At 47.9% G+C, this 15,075-nt stretch overlaps 1 long non-coding RNA gene and 1 other non-coding gene across 13 annotated transcripts in view; one reads left to right on the top strand and one right to left on the bottom strand.

The window, feature by feature from the left end:
- Positions 1–5,543, bottom strand: part of LOC122207775 — a 45,310-nt gene extending 39,767 nt beyond the window's left edge. For 5 of the 12 annotated variants that reach the window (XR_006196994.1, XR_006196993.1, XR_006196997.1 and 2 more), the window contains exons 1-3: positions 5,385–5,539; positions 4,641–4,780; positions 1,790–1,946 (exon numbers count right to left, since the gene is read on the bottom strand). This is a non-coding gene — a long non-coding RNA (uncharacterized LOC122207775). Of the gene's footprint in view, positions 1–1,789; positions 1,947–4,640; positions 4,781–5,384 lie in introns of all 12 variants that reach the window. The other 7 variants (XR_006196991.1, XR_006196995.1, XR_006196987.1 and 4 more) reach the window with 4 other exon arrangements.
- Positions 5,544–11,607: 6,064 nt separating this feature from the next.
- On the top strand, positions 11,608–11,680 carry TRNAM-CAU. The gene has a single exon. It is a non-coding gene; the product is annotated as a tRNA-Met (tRNA).
- The last annotated feature ends 3,395 nt before the right edge of the window (positions 11,681–15,075 follow it).

The raw sequence follows: 15,075 nt of genomic DNA, 5'->3' as shown, positions 1-15,075 counted from the left end.
AAAAAAAAAAAGCTGCCAAAGTCTGGAGGAACATTCTTCACTCCTGGGCAGTGACACAAGAATTCCTGGGGAGATGTTAGAGCAGACATATGAGGAGTTAAGCAAGAGAAGGAGAGCTGAACCTTACTCATCTATGGAGGAGGATTTATCCTTTAAAAGTCGGGAAGTCAAAACCCTCATCATAGACCGGATGCCTCCTGCCACAAGGGCACCCGGTGTAGGGTATTCTTAGACCACCTGCTAAACACTGCGGACGTCAAATGCTTCCAATTCTTCTACCATATCTGTTTCCTGCTGGGCCTTCTCCTTAAAAACCTTCTCTGGCCTTTCGCCTGAATGAGGAACTACCAATTTGAGGTTTGTGGTTTAAAAAAAGAAAAAAATGTATTCACCACAAAAGATTACCTCAAGACCTTGTTCTCCACAGAATGAACTGTTTAACTTTCATTATAGCCCAGGTTTTAATAGTAAATGACTGAGTGATTTATGTTGCATTTTAATGCTCTAAAAACCCTTTAAGTTTAAGTGAAAAGAAATACAATAAAAACCAAGTTCCAATCGATCCAGCTGCCCAGCCAGGTTAAGGAACCAGTCATTTATATCAAACGGGGCCAGGGTTTGGAAAGCCTGTGGTCCATCAACTTTGAAAAACCCTCTGTCAGGATGTCACTGGACCCCCCCCCCCCCACCAGACAGCACATAGAAGTAGGCAGACACACTGAGATTCAGAAAATAACCTTGGTATATGAACTTCAGCACAGCCAGCCACTCACTGCCACTAACTGCGAGTTCATGGCATAGAAAGCTTTGCAAGGCAGAAATTCTCCCCCGGAGGCAGTCTGTCTCCCTCTCACCTCCCTGAAGACATTTAGCAACATCTGGAGACATTTTTGGTTGTCACAACCAGCCTCTCCTGGGGAAGAGCTACAGATGCTGCTGATCATTGTACAACACGCAGGACAGCCCCCCAGCCCCCGCGACAAAGAGTTATCCGGACCCAAATGTCAATAGTGCTGAGCCTGAGAAATTCTGGTCAGGAATGAAGATACTTGAACCCTCCGAGGCATCCAATCTTGAGTCAGGACCCTTTGGGCATCTTAGCACGTAGACCCTGTGCTTGAGGGGGAAAGCTACTTATGCACGCAGACACAGACACAAGGTTTTGCAGCTTGGGAAGGGGTGGTTCACCAGTCCCTGGCGCCATTCAACATCCCCCTGCCCCAGTATCAGGCACCCAAAGATACTGAGGTCAGGTACTCTTCTTAGGGAGTATTCCTATTTTTTAAATCCTTCTAAGTAAAAGAAACCCTGCTCTAAAGAACCTCTAGCACGTATCGTTCCACTTAAACCTAACAGCCATCTAATCAGATAGGATCACCATGTGACAGAGAAGGACACCGAGGTACAGAGAGGTGACACAGCCAGCGAGTGGCAGAACTGCAGGCATGGCCCAGGCTCAGGCTGCCAGCGCACACCGGGCACTCCGACACCAGTCTGGCTTTCCGCAGGGTTCACACTCCTCGGCCGCCCTCCACTCGCTGGGAGACGGTTGGCCAGCTGCCCTATCACACTGGCCTCAGCAGGGACAGCGGCTCCAGAAGACGGCATGGACGTGGACACCTGGCATAGAGCAGAGGCGGTGCCCTCCCCGCGGCCACTGAGTTTGCAGGGAGAGGGACCCTGCTCCGACTCTCCCAAGTTGAAGGTCTGGGCGGGTGTTGCCCTGGGATCAGGCAGGACAGGAAGCCACGGTCTGGGTCAGATCCTTCTCATCTCCAACCGCGCTCACCTGTGAACGTGGCCTTCCACACCAGCAGCCGATCGGTGGAGTCAGCAAGTCAGCTCCGAGACACATCACCTGTGCATCTGCAGCCACCAAAGCTGCCCACCCAGACTTCTACCAGGCCCGGCTCTGTGCTCCTCAGAGGCCCACAGCCAGCCAATATCTGGAAAATAATGAGTGATGGTGAGTCCTCGAGGTTTCCTCATTTTTCCTTCATTAAACCTTTCCTTGTTCCCCGAAAATGCCTCTGCCTTTGTTTCACAGCAACAGGTTGCTCGGGGAGCTGCTGTTCAGGGACCTCCCCCAGCTGAGACTGCGCCCCAGGATTCATCCTCCATCCTCACTTCCTGGCGGCCACTCTTCAGTCTCCCCTCGGCTTCCTGTTGAAAACCACCCAGCGTGGCACCTTCGCATCCCTGGAGGCCTGTGACAAGCAGGAAACTGCATCCAAGCAAACTGTCTTCACAGGCACATTTTTCTCAATTTGCAAATACACATCCTCAAATCTAAAACTTCTGTTTCAGAAAACAACAGCCAGCCAGCCCATTTGCTGAGTGTGTACAATACAGCCCACATCGGCACCCTGTTTGGCTCATCTCTTAAGAGGCCCCAGCTGCTTCCTTTGACTGGCTATCTCATCAACCCCCAGTAGTGCACAGGCGGCTTCTGGGAAGGGGATGGGAAATGGCCAGTTCAGGACCAATCCCCACAGCAGGAGACGGTGGCTCTTCTGGATTCTGGTCCCCTAAGGGCACTGTCTGAGGCCACAAAGCATGGATGGCCCACAGAGCAGCACTACAGCCCGGCATGATTTGGGGGGTACTCTGCATCCTGGAACAGGCTGGAAGCTATGGACCCGGCCATTTGGTGGAGAGGAAATAGGCCCAGAGAGGTGAAGTGAATGTGTCAAGACCACACAGGTACTCAGTGTGTCAAAGCGCATCCTTGGCCCCAGGGCCTTAGTGTATTTGTGAGCTGGTGGCATCAACAGAACCTTCTTACTTTTCATCCCTAGAGAACAGGCTGTGAAGACGAGGGTCTCCTTCCAGCACATTCAGCCCAGCTAAGAGGAGCCAGGCCAAGTGCACTAGTGTTAACTTGTGGGCATCCTGCCACTGGGATCAGCATTTCTGCTCCAGATGGAGAGGACTAGGGCGCCAGAAGTGGGGACCTAGGTGGGGCCAGAGCGCCCCCTGCTGTCTAAATGCTAAGCGACCCAAGCCTCGCGTCTGCCTCCCTGATTTCTTGTGCTCCCTGCCCAGGAAAGTTGAGGACTGGGTTCAGGGTACACTCCCTCCTGGGGAGTTTCTCATTTCAGTCTAGACAACCCGGGGGAGTCCCCAGGCTCCCTGGTAGCGGAGTCATGCCCACCATGCTTTTCTGTTTCCCCCTTGCTGCACCCCTGAATGTGTCCAGTCAGCATCACATATTGAGGGCTTTCTGCGGCCCAGCCACTGGGTCTGGTACTTTAAGAACCAGAAATGACAAGCAACTGTTCCAGAAACCCCACCACCACCCCTGTGGAGTCTCTGGAATGAGGCAGATAACCAAGGAAAACAGTGAAGCAAAGATCTGACAGAGGTTGAGAGCCAAGGGATGAAGAACCGACCAAGTACCAAGGAAACGGGTCAGAGGGGCTCTAATGGCAGATGTGGTGAGTCTAAAGAGGAAACAAAAGCAGACATGGAGAGAGGGGAAAGGCATTTCTGGGGGCAGGAACAGACACAGCCAACGCTCCTCCTCACTTGTCCCAACTGCTTCCCCTTCCTCCCGCTCTTCCTCCTAACTCACCATGGGTCATGGAGGCTGTCCACCTCAAGAATCCCCCCACCTCTCCTGACTGGCCTCTCTGGCCGGGTCCATGTCTGCCAGGATTCCTATGACCCTCCCAGCCCTTTTACCTTGGCCCTGCTGATGAACACGTGGTTTCCTGAACCCTACACAAAAGCCTGTCTGCAATCTGGACCCTGGAGAATTCGATACATGGGACAAATTTCTTACGCAGGGGATTCAGTAAAGTCTAAATCATCCTTTGCCCCTAAGAAAGGGAAATCGTCCCAGGGAAGCAGGAAAGGTGCAAAGGAGTCATGCTGAGGGAAGTTTCTCTACAAGTTAGGTGGAAGGAGCAAGTTCACTCTGCGCCCCGTGCAAGACAAGAGGAAGTGGGCAGGAAGGGATAGGATCCCCATGGAGAGACGGAGTTAAGAAGCAAAGACTTGGAGGAGGAAGGCCCAGGAGAGGTCTGTGGGACATTGCAAGGAGGAAATTTCCCAGGAGGCAGCTGTAGGGTTGGAAACAGGAAAGGGACATAGTAAAAAGTGTGCTTATAAAGATTCCTAGGACAAACAGTGCCCAGTCTCTCTACAGTGGCTCTGATCAACCTGTACTCCAGGGGCGACTGGGTGACTCAGTTGGTTAAGCGTCCAGCTCTTGATTTCCACTTACGCCATAGTCTCATGGTTTGTGGGATCGAGCCCCAAGTCAGGCTCTGCACAGACAGAATGGAGCCTGCTTGGGATTCTCTCTCTCTCTCTCTCTCTCTCTCTCTCAAGCTAAATAAATAAACTTTAAAAAAATTTTTTTCAACCTGCCCTCCAGCTGGGAAGGGTGGGGACAGCTTGAGATCACCAGCATTTAGCAGAGCCTTGGCCCTTGAAGGCATCCTGCAAATGACCGTCTCCATGGGATGCCAGTCTTTAACCCAAGGGCCATTTAATACTCAAGGTCCAGATCAGAACAGGAAATAGAAGTCCTACTCTTGTGACCTTAAGCTTGTTACAGCACAGAATGGGAACAATAATAAAACCTCCCTCATAAGGTTACAGTGAGAATTGTCTGTGATAATACACAGTCCTACCTGGCATCTAGCGGCTGCTTGAAATCACGACGACGCCCTTCTACTTCTTAAAACCTGCTCTTCCCAGGGCTTCGGGGACTTTACACCGGTTTGGTAGCCTCTGCAGCCGCTTGACTTGCTCCCTCAATCTCCTGTTTTCCCTAATGAAATGGTAGCCTTTGTGAGTACTGTACACACGTGAAAGCACTTTACATATGCAAGCCATTTAATCCTACAATGGTGCTTTGAAAACAGGTTCTATTACTTCCTGATTTAAAGACTAAAGGAAACTCCAGGACAAAGCTCCCACGTGCACACATCAGGGGTCCGAATGGACTGGGGTTACTGGATCAAACGCCCCTCCCCTGAGCACGCTTTCACATGGCCCCACGGTGAGACTGCCTGGGACTCTGCCTGGGCTCCTTCAGGACCCTCGAGCCACACTTTCTTCCTCCATAGCCCCTCCTCTGGCTGCTTGGGAACCCATCTCACTCTGCTTTGAGCCTCCATCTTCTCCTTTGATCAACAGACCCACATTTCCAAAGGCCAGTGAAATATATGCACATGGATATCTGTCTTCCCCTAAAACCCAACCAGCTCCAAGCTCCTGACCCTGTCCTCCAGCCTCAGCCTCAGGCACCTCCAAGAAAGCACTAGGTTCCTTCTATCCAGAAGTCTAGTTCTCGTCCAGTAGGGGCCCTGGAGAGCAGCAACCTGTCCTCAGAGGCCACTCACAGACCCTAGCACAGCAAATGTCGGACTCACCCATCTCAAACCAGTCAGCCCTCCCAGCTCCCCTCTTGTGGCTCACAGCGCCACCTTTCCTCCCATCCTCTGAGACCAAAGCTGTCCCCTGGACCCATCACTCTCCAGCAGCCTTCTCACTCCCCCAACAGTCCTTTTGCCTGGAAACTGTCTCCCAACTGCCTCTCGGATTGTTCCCTTCCCCAACATTCCAACTGACCAACCGGTCATCCGCTCATCCGCACCCCCCAACCCCCTTGAGTCTTGACCACAGTCTGGCTTCTGTCAGAATCAATTCCCAGTGTGTGTCTTACCCAGTGAATCATAAACTCCTTGGGAACAGGAACTGGTTCTACTTATTTTCCATCCCCACGAAACTGATTGCCCTGGCACACAAAAACATTAATCTATTTTAAGTAAATAAATTTGGGGATTTACTTAAATCAGAAAGTATCTGATTCAGAGGGAGCATTTGATTAAAAAATAGTCTCGGGGCACCTGGGTGGTTCAGTCAGTTAAGCATCCAGCCTCGGCTCAGGTCATGATCTTACAGCTCATGAGTTCAAGCCCCATGTCGGGCTCTGTGCTGACAGCTCAGAGCCTGGAGCCTGCTTCAGATTCTGTGTCTCCCTCTTTCTCTGCTGCTCCACAGCGCGTGAGCACAAGTGCTCTCTCTCAAAAATAAACATTAAAAAAAATTTTTTTAATTAGCCTGCAAGTTCTATATACTTCCTGACATAGAAACATGAAATTTCCCATACCCACAACCCAGGTCACCATGCCCCTTGTCATGCAGACATCACACCTACCCTGTCTTTATTGATTCATTTGTTTATTCTGTTTGAGTACTGACTGGTCACTCAAATATTTATTGAGCAGAATGAATAAAAGAGATATTAAAGTTCACCTGATCCAGGGGACTCTACACTGGAATACTAGAAACACCCAGGGAGTTTGTTAAAAATACAACCCCTAGCCCCATTTCTAAGATTTACCAAATCAGAATCTCTGGAGGAAGACCCAAGGGCTTTCACTTTTATTCATTTGTTTTTAATTTTTCACCTTTTCTCTTAACTTTTAGACTTAGAAAATAGTTTGAAAATAAAAAGTTCCCACATACCCTTTAATGTTAACATTTATGTCACTGCTAACGCAATGATCGAGACCAGGAAATTAACATACATATGTTTAACTAATCTACAGACTTCATTCAGATTTACCAGCTGCTCACTAATATCTTTTTACGTGTTCCAGGCGCCAATCCAGGTTACCATCCGGCACTCGGGGGTTTTAATTTACATATCTCTCCTTACGATCATGCGTGCTTATATATGTTTTCATATGTTTGAGGACCATTTTAATTTGTGCATTGTGTGTGAATTGTCTCTTCGAGTCTTTTCTCATTTTTCTTTCAGATCATTCATCCTCTGTCACTCAATTTTCAAGAGTTCTCTGCGTATTAGGGATTTTAGCTCTAAGTCTTTGTAGCAAAGCCCTTAGTTTTACATGTTGTGATTATTTTCTCCCAATTTTTTAGTTGTCTTTTGACTTTGTATATGGTGTGTTCTGCCGTGTCCAACTTACCAATGATTCATTTAATTGCCTCTGGATTCAGAGTCACGGTTTGAAATCCTTTCCTTACACTGAGGTCAAGTGAATTTACCCAGGCTTTTTGTTCTTCCCACTAGTACTTACTATGGTTTCCTTTTTTACATTTAAATTAATGATCCACTTGAGTGTATTTTTCCATAGGATGTGTGCTACAAATTTAGTTTTATCTTTTGAAACGACTCCCCAGTTTCCCAGCACCATTTATTGAAGAGTCTATCATTGCCTCTGAGATTGGGGAGGCCACCTTTGTCATACGTGACGTTTCCATTTGCGTTCAGGTTTATTTCAGTTCTATTCTCTTCTATTGGTCTATCCACTCATGTGCCACAGCCCCACTGCTTTAATTACAGAGGCTTTATGGTTTGTTTCAATGTCCAGTGAACGAGACATTAAAAGACCTTCTTTCTTTTCAATGTTTCAGTGTTTCCCTGGATATTCTAGCAGGTTTATTTTTCATATGAACTTCACTATCAACAAACCATTTGTCCCTCGAAACAGCTCCAAGAAGTAAGCAGACACCAGAAACTTCCTAAAAGACACCCTCAGTAGCCAGAGAGTTCCTCTGGCCCAACCATCAAAACAGGTGAGATCTGGCTCCCAGCACCAATAATAAGCCAGCCTGTGGGGTCTTATTCTTGCCGGAGGAGCTCAACCTGGATTGGAGACCCCACAACCAGTTCCTAGGAGTCATTTGGGGCCTCAAGTGCATGGCATGCCTCCTAGCAGACACAGCTGGGGTCCCACCAAGCGATGCAAGAAATCCTTCTCCTCTAAAGAGCTGGATGTCACAGACTACCAGTCATCTCCATGATTTCCATGATCACACCAAAACAAAGATGCCCACTCCACCAAGAAGCCCACAGCTCCACCCAAGAGGACCTCCTGTGCCCCCCACCCCCATGCTTCCACATACAGTTCCATTAGACCCACCAAGAAGACACAATCTGTGCTTCCCCCGAGTAAGGACTTCCTTTTGCCCAAGAGGGTACATGCAGACAACAATCTGAGGTTTGGGTTTTAAGAAACAGTCGACCACTATAAAGATCACTGCCTACACCGTTTCCTTGTATAGAATGACCTCCTTAGTTCAGCTCCTCCCAGCCCTAGAAGTAACTTCGAAATTTATAATGAATTTAACGCTATAAAGAAGTACTTTCTGTAGATGGACAGCAAGCATTCCACAGTTATTCTGATGTGCAGCCAGGTTTGGGAACCAGGGAAATATAACCGACGGGATCAGGATGTGGTGACTCTGGGGACTGCTGCCACTCTCTCGCAGGAGCCCTTGAGAACAGCTGGACCCTTCACGCCAGCAGTGAGGAGGGGAGCTCAGCAAAGCCAGAAAAGGTCCTCCAGCTCACAGTGGTCAAACGATCAGTGACGAGTAACAGTCACCACAGCTGCCTCTCCATGCTAGGTGGATACGCACACTCTAGAACAATATCTTCCTTCAATCTTCCGGGAGCCCAGCAAAGTAGATTCGGGTATGATCACCATTTTATGGGAACAGAGAGGTTAGGACAACCAATCATGGCCGACCTGGAGATGAGCAGAGCCACCTGACTCTGGCAGCTGTGCACGACTGTTTCCAAGACCTGGTCTTCTAAGGGCAGTACAAGAAATAAAATGGCCCTAGCCCTGGGGATTTATGGGATGCTAGTATCCCAGAATAAGCTGGAAGGGGATTGAACCTGTTGCTTCACAGAGGAGAAACAACCCCAGAAAGTGAAGACAGTTTCTTCAGATCACAAAGCCAGTCAGTGTCAAAGCAGAAACCGGAGTCCAGGTCTCATAGGCAAGGTGCTTGGCATCTGTTATAAAGCAGTTAGGTGTTAGAGGCAATGCAAGGCTGCCCCTGGAGGAAGGGCCAGAAACCTGCAGGCACCCCTTCCAGAGACCCTGGGCTGCTTCACTTTGCATGCTGGTAGATTTGGAGACACTGCCCCTCCGGGGATGGGGTCTTCTTTCTTTACTAGTGCCCCCCTGCAGAATCCCCAGGACCCTGTCAATGAAGTCCTATCAGGGGCCCAGTACACACAAAGCAGTTTTTCCTCTCACTGCACCCCTGAAATCACGGACTCAAGAAACACCTTGAGGGAATGGATTTCATGTGAGAGGCACTGCGGTAGGTACAGTGGGGACAGAATCTGAGAAAATAAACCTGTCAGTCTCCTCAGAGGTTATGACTTGTTGGGTGTCCCAAACACAACCTGTGATGAGCAGAGAGCTGGAGTGAAACAGAGGGGAAGATCAAATACCAACTCATGGGCTCTTGGCAGGCATCCTGTCTGAGCTAAGAGTGAAGAGGCCAAGATTTCAGTAATGAAGAAGTTAGTGAGAAGGTCCTGGGGAAAGAGAGAAGGCAGGGCCTCCCCTCACATTCCCTGGTGCCTGCTTTTCCTCTCAGCTCCTCACTCCCTGGCCACCCCCCATCCTGGGGCGTCTCCAACACTGACTCCTTCCAATATGCCCCCACCCCCCACTGCACTGCACCTGCCTCTCCTCTCAGGCCTCTCAGGATAAGCTAAAACTAGTTCTTCTGTACTTGCTGCAGAGGACACAGAAACATTTCAAACCAACCACTGCTCCCAAAGAAAGAGAAATCGCCTGAAGGAAAGAGCAAAGTTTGGGAAGAAGTGACAGAGAGAGAGAGAGAAACATCTCTGCTAGTTCCAGGCCGCTGTGCAGGAGGAGCCCAGGAAGATTAGGATGAGCACACAGAAAGGGAGGAAGGCAGGAAGGCCCTGGATGGTTCTGCAGGACAGTCTGTCTGGTCTGGCTGGGAGGCTGAGGGTCAGCCTTATCACTGCAGGGCCCCGATGGCTATTTCCCCTAATGGGCAGTGAGGAACCACTCAAGATTGAGTAACGGGACGCCCTGCAAAATGTGTTTAGAGAGATTCCTGGAACAAACCGTGTCCTGCCCTCTGCACAGCGGGAGCTCGGGTTTCACAGCTCTGACAGTGCCTGAGAACCCCTCCAGCTGGGGGTGGGGGGGCTGCCTGTCCTGCAGCCAAGTCTCCACCTCCAATTCTTGGGGCAGAATTTGTGCCACCCAGGATGAAAGGGAGGGGAAGCCACAAAGTCAAAGTTGGGTAGGGGCTGAGAGAAAACCAAAGCCAAGCCGCTCACTGTCTGTGCTCTGCGGTTTGCTCAGTGCACACTCTCCCTCCAGCTTGGAGTCTGGGCGGCAGATGGTAGCAGAAGGTGGCTTGGGGTGGGGCACAGGGCCCCCCCCAACCCATCCTTCTGAATGTGGGGTACTTAGGGTTGGCTCAGATCCTGTCCCTAGATCGCAGAACACCCAAAGGAGGAGGCAGGACTAACACATAGGAAACAACTGAGAACAACCTCAAACCACAGGATGTGCTACAGGCACTTCGTGCCCTAGGAAATCCCGGCAGTAAGAAGGAATCAGTGTGAACTGTGGTACCAGAGACAGCCTGAAACCTGTTTCCAATCGAGCACCAAACCCTTAAAGGCGCAAAGAGGAGGAAGAGGCCAGTCCTACCAGCTATGAAAACATATTATTTATTACTCTGGCGAAAGCAAGAATTCCACACGAGCTGGAGAACTAAAAAGTTGACAAGTTAGCACAATGTTCTTACCCCATAATAATCGCTGGGTAAATGGGATGCATGATGAGTCCTTCCGCAGCAGAAATTTTCCTGCAGGAATAAAGAAGAAGGGCGGGGGAGAATAAGGAAGGAATGCCTTCTTGGAAATGGTTGTATGTTCTGCCCACCCACCCATCCATCCACCCAGCAGTTTTATCACAATGAAACGTGAAACCCTGGTCAGGGGAAATGATGCCTGTCTTCTGCCCTTCAAGACGAGATGCCCCTTTTAATGAGGGAGTAAATTATTGTTAAGAGGATACAAAAATACAGAATCCAATAAACTGGCAAGTCCAAGGTAACTGTAATTTCTTCCCTGTGTTTTCCTACTGAATTCATCTCTCAAGAGTTTTCTGGAATCTTCTCTCGTTTCCCCTACCTCACTCCCACCCCTATTCCAGGACCTGGGCCTGGAGACCTCACGCCCCTAACGGCTCTCAGGCCCACTCTCCTCCTCATCCCGTTCTGTCCTCGCCCGCCTGCTACCAGGGCCTTACCCACCCCTGGCTCAGGGGCGCCTCCTGCCGCCCACCCGCAGCCGGTTCCAGCCCATCCAGCCTCAGTTCCCACCCGTCAGCACAGCGAGCCTCAGGTCAGCCCGCCCACTTGCCAGCTCGTCGTTGTCAGGATTGAAGGCATCGGCTCGGGCAGCCCCTCTCACCTGCCCTCCGCCGGAGCCAGGCGCTTGCCCTCTAAGTGCCCGAGCGCGCCGGAGGGGTCATCCTCGGAGGCTGTGCACCTGTCGGGAGCGCGGCTCCTCGGGGCCGGGTCCGCGTAGGGCTGCCGGGGCCCGGGGCGCGTTCCGTCTGACAAGACCGCTCCTCTCCCTGAAGAGCGACCCTCCTTCCCCATGTGCCCCCAAATATCCCCGCGTATCTGCTTGTGCCGGCGGCCTGGGACCCGCGGCGGGGACTCCCGGGTCTCTGCAGGGAGAGATGGACGCGCGTAAGCAGCTCGGGCGGCGGAAGGGGCCGTAGGCACTTCCCTTCAGTGGTAAAGAAGCCTCTCCTTCCAGCGGCCCTCTTGGCGCAGTGGGCAGCGCGTCAGTCTCATAATCTGAAGGTCCTGAGTTCGAGCCTCAGAGAGGGCACGGTCATTTTACTGTGCTCCAACGCGGCGTCTGCATAAAAACTAACGAAGGGTGCTTACAAGCACCACAGGTAGAGGGATGCCCTCCGTGAAGCAGCGTCCTGCCCAGGCGGAACTAAATCCTGGCTCTGCACACAGATCCCCCAGCTTCGCTAAACGAGAGAGCAAGCCGCAAGCAAGAGGAAGGACCTCGGCCACCCTCTCGAGCCAAGAATAAAAACCTGTGAGAAAAAAACACGCCGTGTTGGCGCGACTGGGGGGAAATGGACAAGGCGGTGCCGAGCGGCGCACTGTCTTTTACAACATCTGTGAAAACCAATCTCCTGGACCACTTCCGATCTCCCTTTTCTCCCCAGCTTCCTCTACTCGGAGCAAAGCTGTGCCTGCACCTTCTTTTGAGGCTGTATCCAGAGACTGTACCCTCGCTCTATTCCAGACCAGGCTTTCGAGAGCGGGGCAACCTGGGTAGTCAGCGCCCGTCCTCCACGTGGCCCGGGACCGAAAGGTGGGGCGTGGCACTGATAGCCCAGGCGACGCCAAGCTCCACCCAAGGCTCTAGCTGAAGACTTCAATTTTTGATTATTTGGTTTACAGTAGCTTCCAGTTACTTTGTGATTTAATCTCCATTATTTAGAAGTATATTTATTTTCCAAAATAGGGAGATTTCTAGTTTTATTATTCATTTCCATCTTAATTGGTTGCATTGTGGATGTAGGATATATATAATATGATATATATATTTCTTTTTAAAGTAAGTTTTTACCCACTGAGAGGCTTGAACTCACCACCCAGAGATCAAGAGTCACTTGCTCTACCAACTGAACTAGCCAGGAGCCTGGGTCATAGAATATATTCTATAAGAATTAAATAGCTCAATGTATGGTCGTTTTGTAAATGCATTTTGAATATTTGGGATAAGTATTCTGTACTGGTTGTGTGCATTGTACTAAATTTTCTAATCACGTTAATCTTCTATATTCTTTTTTTAATTCTTGTTATATTTTTGTATGTTTGAACTATCGGTTATTTTCGATTTTGTCATTTGTATATACTTTGAGGCTACATTAATAAATGCATAAAGCATAGAATTCTTGTATCTTCCTTGTGAATCAAACCTGAATTGAACACTTACGAAGTGTTCATCTTTATCACTAGTATTGCTTTTCATTTTAGACTACATGTGGCCTAACATTAATGTAATATCAGCTTGTTTTGATTTCGTGTGTACAAGAAACACCTTTTTCTAGTAGTTTCCTACTTCTATTATGCTTATGTTTTAATGTCTCTTTTAAACACCTACATTTCATGGGGTGCCTGGGTGGCTCAGTTAAGCATCCAGCTCTTAATTTCAGCTCAGGTCACGATCTCTCAGTTTGTGAGATCCAGCCCTGTGGCAGGCTCCACGGTGAGCCTACTTGGGATTATCTCTCAAAAATAAACAAACATTAAAAAAAAAATAAATGCATATATTTGAGATATTTTTAGTCCAGTCAAATAACCTCTACAGATTAATAGGAATATTTACCTTATTTACATTTAATATAATTACTGATCTATTTGGATTTAAATCTACCATTTTAATAAGGTCTCCCTTTTTGTTCTGCCTGTTCTTTGTTGTGCATCTTCTTTTGGATTGCTTTATTATATTTACATTAATAAACTAATAGGTTAATGAGTTGATAGATTATATTATTAATATGAATAATAACATTAGTGTTATTATTATATTCTATTATGCTAGTTTTTTCCCTCTATTTGGAAACTGTACCCTTGTTTACTATTCTTTTAGTAACTAACCTTGAAGTTCCAATGCTACTACTTGACTTAATGAATACTGCTATTATTTGGGACTTTTACCTTTTACTTTTTTTGCGGGGGGGGGTAACCTCTACACTCAACATGGGGCTTGAACTCTTGACCCCCTGAGATCAAGAGTTTCACGCTCTACAGACTGAGCCGGCAAGGGGCCCCGGCACTCTTACCTTTTTTCCAAAAAAAATTTTTAAATTCTTTTCCTTTATCACTCCGGTTGTGACCCCCTCAACTTATGTGCTTTTTCTTTTTTCAGTTCTCTTGGACATATTCCTAACAGTGGAATTGCTAGGTCATATGGTAACTCTAGGTTAAGCATTTTGAACTACCAAACTGTTTTTCAAAGCAGCTGTACTTTTTTTACAATCCCAACAGCAGTGTATGGGGGCTCCAATTTCTCCACATCCTTACCAACACTTGCTGTTGTCTCTTTTTTAGTCCAATTGTCCTCACAGGTGTGAAGTGGTATTTCATTGTGGGCTTGATGAGCATTTTCCTAATGACCTTGTTGAACATCCTTTCATGTGATTACTGGCCATTTGTATACCATCTCTGGAGAAATGTCCATTCAAATCCTTTGCCCTTTTTGAAATTGGCTTATGTGTCTTTTTATGGTTGCATTACAAGACTTATTTATATATTTTGGATATAAAGAAATTGGATTTGCTAATATTTTCTCCCCTTCTATGGGTTGCCTGTCCCCTTTCCTGTCTCCCTTGAAGCAATTTTATTTTGATGAACTTTTTTTTGAAGAAATAAACGTTGCAGAGAGTTGAAGCTCCCGTCTATGACCCAATTTCGCTGCCTCCCTCTTCAGAGATTACTATTCTAAATGTGATCTTTTTAATTCCCCAATTTTGTTTTGTTTTTTAATTATGCAAAATACCCATAAATGTTAACATCTTAACCACTTCAAGGTGTACGGATCAGTGGCACTAAGTATATTCACACAATTTGCCACCAACACCACATCCAGCTCTAGAGTTTTTTTTTTTCATCTTGCACAGTTGAAACTCTATCCCAATTAAACCCTAATCTTCCATTTTTCGCTCAGGCCCTGTAACCACCATTCTGCTCTCCATGAATGTTGTAAATACCTCCTATGAATAGAATCACAGTATTTGTCTTTGTGTGACTGGCTTATGTCAACTTAGCATAAGGTCTTCAAAGTTCATCCATGTTGTAGCAGGTGTCAGGACCTCCTTCCTTTTAAGGGTTGAATAACATTCCATTGTGTGTGTGTACATTACATGTACATCACATTTGCTAATCCATTCATCTATAAATGGACACTTGTTATAAATGTGTGTCTATTTGTCTATAGCCCAGTAGGCTAGATTGACCTCTACCCTCTGTATCATATTTTTGAATGGATTTCAATTATGTATATTATTTAGAGGCACTCTGGCTATAGGAGGGGTAGGCGGACTTTGACCAGCACACCAAATTTGTCCCACTGCCTGTTATATATATATAATTCCATTGGAACACAGCCACATTCATTCATTTATCTATTGTCTATGGCTGCTTTCATGCTACAACAGCAGAGTTGAGGGACTGGGGCAAAAACCATATGGCAAAACC

The sequence above is a fragment of the Panthera leo genome, chromosome E2, assembly GCF_018350215.1.
Source record: "Panthera leo isolate Ple1 chromosome E2, P.leo_Ple1_pat1.1, whole genome shotgun sequence".
NCBI classification, from domain to species: Eukaryota; Metazoa; Chordata; class Mammalia; order Carnivora; family Felidae; genus Panthera; species Panthera leo.
Note: the sequence above shows the minus strand (reverse complement) of the source record. Positions and strands in the feature narration are given on the sequence as shown.